Below are 6,334 nucleotides of genomic sequence, written 5' to 3'. Positions count from 1 at the left end.
GGATGATGCTGTTCCAGTTCTCTGTAGAAAGCGCCATCAATGTGCCTGAAGAAAGCAGGGTGAATTTAGAAATATGTAGTGATGCAGACAGTTAATAGTGGAGAATGAGAATTACGCATGGCTTCCTCCAGTGTATGAGGAATTTACAGCTGTAACTCCCATTAGTTAATAGTTCCTAGATTTAATGGTTTTTATGGCATAATTAAAATGACAGATCTGAGGTTGCTAGGATCTTATTGATACAACTGAGTTCCTTTTGGGAAAAATAAGTTTACAAAGAAACGGAAAATATTAGTATGATTCTTTTTGCAATAAGTCTTGGCTGAAGGATCCAAGATTTTTTTCTTTAAAATAAGAGATGCCTAAATCTTCATTACAAATTGGAGGATGGAAAAATATCAACATAGGAGATCAGAGGTGGAGAACAGGTAAGGAAAAGCTGATACTTTTAAAATCTTCTCGGAGATGCAAGATGGTAAGTGGTGGTGGCGGCTGAGAAGGACACAGCCAATTCTGAAAGGATGATCATATTTGGGAGGCTGTTGTAACAGCCAAAGGTTTTTTTAAATTGTAAAATGGAACCCTCACGCCAGCAACTTCTTAGGCGTGTGAGAGGGAAGGGTTTGCAGATATGTTTGTGAAGGTATCTGTAATGTTTGTTTCTGTTGCAGGCTCCATGATCTTCTAACTTGATAGGAAAAATGGCATTGTTAGTGAAGGCCTACTGGAGGGATATAACAAGAGTTAGGCCATTGACATTGGATATCTGGTAGTTGTAAAGGGCTTGAAAGGTCAAGGATTATACATTTGTTACCTGAATATTTATGTCCTCAGTATTTGTATAAGTGTGGTTACTATGCAGGCAACTGATAAAGAAAGGGGGTTAGGGTGGGGATTGTTGTCATTAGTTACTCAAACTGTTCCCTTTCCTTGTCATCTTTGGTGATCAATGGACATTGGTTCTGATACAGGAGGCCTTAGGACTTTTGCAAATGGCAAGGAGAAAGGTACAGAGAAGTCAGCAAAAGGTGCAGTGATTAAATATGACACAGTCATAGTAAGGCTCTGCAACAAGCCTGATGTACCCCAGTCCCCACCATATTAGCAGGTGTTGATGCTGCAGGAAAAGAGTGAGTGGGTTCTTTTTACCCACTGAAGCACATGGTTTCTTACCTTCCACATCCAGTAAGCCTGGTTCTTTAGAAAGGGAAGATCTAGGATTTAACCTGAGCAGTTTTGAGGGAGAAACCCTAAGAGCCATCAAATCTGGGGAGAAGGGTGGAGGGGTGCTTTGTTATCTTATTGTTTTCTTTCTAAAGAAAGCCACGCCCCAGGATGGGGGTGCATTTTGACTCTACACAGTGGGCAAATTTTTTTTGTTGAGCAGATTAGCCAAAAACCTGCATGCACAGTGCTACCAAGATTGTGTAGCTAGAGCAGGGATTTTGACAAGCGGAAAAAAGAGCAGTAACTGTTACAAAAGTCACTGGAGACTTGGCAATTAATGTAATGAAGAACAGGAGAACCTGGGCTCCAGTTGGGTAGTGTTTGTGAGATAGTGGTACTGTCCCAAACTCTGTCCACAGGCCAATTTCCACCTGCTTGAGCTATCCAAGTGAGTTGCTCCTCACAGAGATTTCACAAATGTTCAGACTGATTGCTCATGCTCTGCTGGCTCCTCTTTGGTGAGGTGGATTCTGCGGGGCTCAGCACCCCCTTGATGGGACTCCATTCCTCCTGGGCACCAAAATGGAAGGTTTCTCATATAGAGTCTACAGACTCCTCCTTGCTTTGGTCAGCAATGAAGCAGCTAACAATATTCACAGGGAAATTATAATGAATGGATATTTGACTTAAAGCCTCATTGAGGTGAATGGAAGAGGTCACACCTCTAAGGCTATGTCTTCCAAGCATAGAGAAGCATAGGATGAAATCCTGGCCTTGTTTTCATCAGGCAAAAAGGTGTGTTCTTACTTCATATTAGTTAACATATGGTAACTAAGGTGAGGTAAAATTCTAGTGAAGGTAAGGCAGTGCCAACACAAGTTAGCACATCAAGATAAACCCTAGGCTTCCCCAGATCTTTACCTCAACCTGTTACTCTGAGAAAACTGGCATTCACAAAATGGCAGCCTAATAAAAAGTACCAGGTGGCCTACCCAGCCCAATTCAAGCCCTGGGGAGAACCCTGGATCATCTTGTATTTAGGAAATGTGGGAGGAGCACGTATGGTTTGGGGACTAAGGATCCTGGAAATCAGATGGATCACTCTCAGCAAGTTCTCAAGCCTGACCTGCTCCCTGTAGTTCTTCACTAGACTCTTTCCAGAGACATAGCTCCTCTTCTCCCGCAAGAGCATGTTCACAGCTCTGTTTAAGTAGTCATCTGTCTGAAAAGCCACAGTTGGGGTCAGTCATTATAACCAAATCTCCATCACACTTAGCTAGGTCACAGGCAAGATTGAGCCCAGCTTGTCATAAAGAGCCAGGCAACCTGTCACACTCCCACAGTCTTTAATTCAGTCTGTTAAGTCATGTGAAACCTACAAACTGCCTTGTCTGCACTAGGATTTTATCTTGAGTTAGTTAACTCAGTTGAGAAAACACCTTTTATTTCTGAGTAAAGACAAGGCCTCAGGAGCTGAAGATTTGATCCAGCATCCATTAATGTTAATAGGAACCTTTCCACTGACTTCAGTGAGCACTGGTTTAAGCCCTGAGCAGGCAGTTATTCCCCTGTTTGCTGGCAATGAGGAAGGGGCACCTTTAACCAGGTTCCAGTGACAAAATGGCAAAAGGAAGAGTGACCAATAGATCAAAAACTGGTTGTATGCACAAAGGGCCAAAACTTGCCTTTCCCACCACTGCAGACCACTGCCCTCTAGCAGTAGAATGAGCGCAGTGCCACTGCATAGCACAGCAGGGGATGGGGACCCTGCCTGCCACAAAATCCCTGTGTCGGGGTGGTCCCTCCATGTTACTGCACATGAAAGATCTGGGGTATCTGGAGCTGGTAGAGCCATCTCCACACCAATCCACGGACCATTCTGCCGCTCAGAGGACCACAAGCAACACAAGTGGTTACTCAAGCCCTGAAATAGAATCACCATTGAAAAGCAGCTGTTGTGCCACTCTACAGCCCAGAGGGAAGCTGCCTTCTTCCCCCTCTCAGCCCCAAGTGAACTCTTCAGCCTATAGTGCAGATGTTCAGGCTGTGTTCTGAGCTCAGGATTTGGGTCAAAAAGAGAGTTTGGCCCATGGGGCCTTAAAATCTTAGATGACAATATCAAAGTAGAATTTCAAATCAGTGCCAAAAAACAATGGTTGTTTACTAACTGCGAATAAACCAGCTGCCCTGGAAAAAGTATCTCATAACAGACTACACAGCAATTAACATTTTGACATCAGGAACAGAATTTCCGCCAGAGGTGAAATTTACATCCTATCTTTACTGCTGTCTCCAATGTCAGTCCTCTGCATTTTGAATTTAAAGCCATCACTCCTAAACAACAGAGCACCTCAGAGAGTGGGAGCAATGTAGAAAGGCCTTACAGTGGTTTAAATAGCTCAATGTAGAGTAGATTTGGGCCAGTCTGGGACCCTCCAATCAGGAGACCTCTTTGCCAGTAGCCTCTCCCCTGGTGATTGGTCTGCTCTGGAGTCAGCCATGAGCTTTGTTTTGAATGCAGCTGTTCTCTCTACCCCACAGGCTCTTTGCAATCACTTCTGTCCCAACTGGAATGCCATGGAAGTGCAGCAGTTGGCCAGGGATTGCTTACATGCTTCCCTCTTTGTCCATCTTCATGGTGACCAGGCCAACTTTCACCTTGGGTCAGGCCTCCCTTGTACCTGTGTTGCACAAATATATTGATATACAGTTATAGCTAGGCCTGAGCAAAAACTTTGGATCAGAATTAAATCTTCCCCAAAATCTGATGGCACTTGGTTAAATCTTAGTATTGTGTTTTGATCCACCTCTCTCGACAACATCCATGAAACCCACTCTGAACAGAGTGAGTGCTTTAATTATCCTAGCTAAAACTGTATAAACAACAGAGCCAGCTCTAGGTTTTTTGCCACCCCAAGCAAAAAATTTGCCGCCCAAAGCGCCGAGAGCGCAACTGCCCAAGCAAAAAAAAAAAAGAAAAAAGAAAGGGATGGCCGGAATGCGGCCCCTGGAATTGTGCCTCCCCAAGCATGTGCTTGCTTTGCTGGTGCCTAGAGCCAGTCCTGATGAACAAGAAGCCTACAACTGACAGTTTATTCTTATAAATAACAATGACTAATAAATAATAATAATATAATAACAACAATAATAAATATTAATTAATAGTTATATTATCTCTACCTCCGTTTTCCCATCTGTGAAACTGGGATAATTATACCCTCCTTTGTAAAGCACTTTAAGATCTATGGACGAATAGCACTACATTATCACTAAGAATGTATTGTTTACAGAGCATCTTCCATCAGAGGACTTCGAAGAACTTTATGAGCATTAATTAAGCCTTTGATTAATTCAGCAAACTGATTAAACCCCACAACATTTCTGTGAAACTTTTTACAGATAACACTGAGAAATCAAGTGACGAGTCCAAAGATACACTGAGTTAGTGTTACACCTGGGTATAGAAACTTGCTCCCCTGATTTGCAGTTCTATGTTCCACTAGCAAGACCATGCCACCTCAGATACATGCTGTATAACAGGGGTCAGCAACCTTTAGAAGTGGTGGGCCGAGTCTTCATTTATTCACTTTAATTTAAGGTTTCACGTGCCAATAATACATTTTAACGTTTTTTTAGAAGGTCTCTCTCCATAAGTCTCTATATTATATAACTAAACTGTTGTCGTATGTAAACAAGGTTTTCAAAATGTTTAAGAAGCTTCATTTAAAATTAAATTAAAATGCTGATCTTACGCCGCCGGCCCGCTTAGCCCGCTGCTGGCTTGGGGTTCCATTCACCTAGGCCGGCAGCAGGCTGAGCAGGGCCTGTGGCCGGGACCCCGGCTGGCAAGGGGCCGGCCGCCAGAACCCCAGACCAGCAGTGGGCTGAGCGGGGCCGGCAGCCGGGACTCCAGACCGGCAGTGGGCTGAGCAGCTCAGCCTGCTGCCGCTCAGCCCGCTGCCAGTCTGGGGTTCCCTCCACGGGCTCCTGCCAACCAGGATCCCAGCTGCTGGCCCTGCTCAGCCCGCTGCCGGTCTGGGGTCCCGGTCCTGTCCACATAGAGTAGGTACCTACCTTCTCCCTGGTGCTAGCCATTCTCTTCCTCTCTCTCTGCACTGAGATGAGGGTGGGAGTGTGCTGAGAACAGGGCTGGGGGTGAAGGAGCAGGCTGAGGGTTGGGGTGCAGGGTCTGGCCAGGAGCTAGAATGAGGGAGGGGGCTCAGGGTTGGGGAAGGAGCGCTTACCTGGGCAGCTCCCATTTGGTGCGAGGGCTGCAGGTGGGAATATTTGTGTGGGGTGTGGGTGCAGGAGCTCCCGTTTGGTGCTCAGGGTGGGGGTGGGGATGTGGGGGGTGCAAGCGTCGGATCATGGGGTGTCGGGGGGCTGGGTATATGTGGTGGGTGCAGGAGTCAGGGCAGGGAGCTGGGGGGGCTGGGGATGTGTGGGGGGTGCCGGAGTCAGGGCTGGGGTTCTGGAGGGGTTCAGGGGTCAGGGCAGAGGGCTGGGGTGTGTGGGGGTGCTCCCAGCCCCCTGCCCTGAGCGGCTCATGGCAGGGGGCTGGAGGGGATATGCCGATTCCACCCCCTTCCCCAAGGTCCCTGGAGCAGAGAGTGCGCTGCGGCTCCACTTTTCCCTCTCCCCTCCGTAACAAGGGTCGTCAGCTGATCGGCGGCAGGGAGGGAGAGGAGGAGGGGCAGGAACCCAGCGCGCTGAGGGAAGAGGCGGGGGGAAGTTTGCCAGCCCTGCAAGGAGAGAGCGGTGGGCGGGGGGCAGAGAAGAGCAGGCCGGGCCAGGCAAGATTTTTAATGGCACGCTGCCGTCTTTGGCACGCATGCCATAGGTTGCTGACCCCTGCTGTATAACTTTGGCGGACCACGCCAACTGTTTGCAGTACATTTCACCAACTAAAAATCTGTCCAAAGAACATTGTTTGATTTAGCAGGGTAGTGACCTTTGTATTCCAGCAACAGAGGAGTCATTTCTTATCAATCATACCGTTGGAGCTAAGGTCCAGTGGAGTTTAACAAGGTTCATTAACATTTTGACACATTACTTAGTTGCACAACAGTATCTCATGTTGTAAACTGATTTCTTCTCAAAGGGACACTGCCCAATGTCTGTTCTGACAGTGACATGCTGCTGAGAAAACCACATCTGGCCCTGTTCA

At 46.8% G+C, this 6,334-nt stretch overlaps 1 long non-coding RNA gene across 1 annotated transcript; it reads right to left on the bottom strand.

Annotated features, from left to right (window-relative positions):
• Positions 1-318: 318 nt before the first annotated feature.
• LOC140911750 (uncharacterized) lies at positions 319-5,867 on the bottom strand. Its single transcript, XR_012159117.2, has 2 exons — positions 5,242-5,867; positions 319-3,848 (listed from the first exon to the last, which is right to left on the bottom strand). It is a non-coding gene; the product is annotated as an uncharacterized LOC140911750 (long non-coding RNA).
• Between the last annotated feature and the right edge of the window lie 467 nt (positions 5,868-6,334).

The sequence above is a fragment of the Lepidochelys kempii genome, chromosome 5, assembly GCF_965140285.1.
Source record: "Lepidochelys kempii isolate rLepKem1 chromosome 5, rLepKem1.hap1, whole genome shotgun sequence".
NCBI lineage: Eukaryota > Metazoa > Chordata > Testudines > Cheloniidae > Lepidochelys > Lepidochelys kempii.
This window is presented reverse-complemented; position numbering and strand designations above follow the sequence as displayed.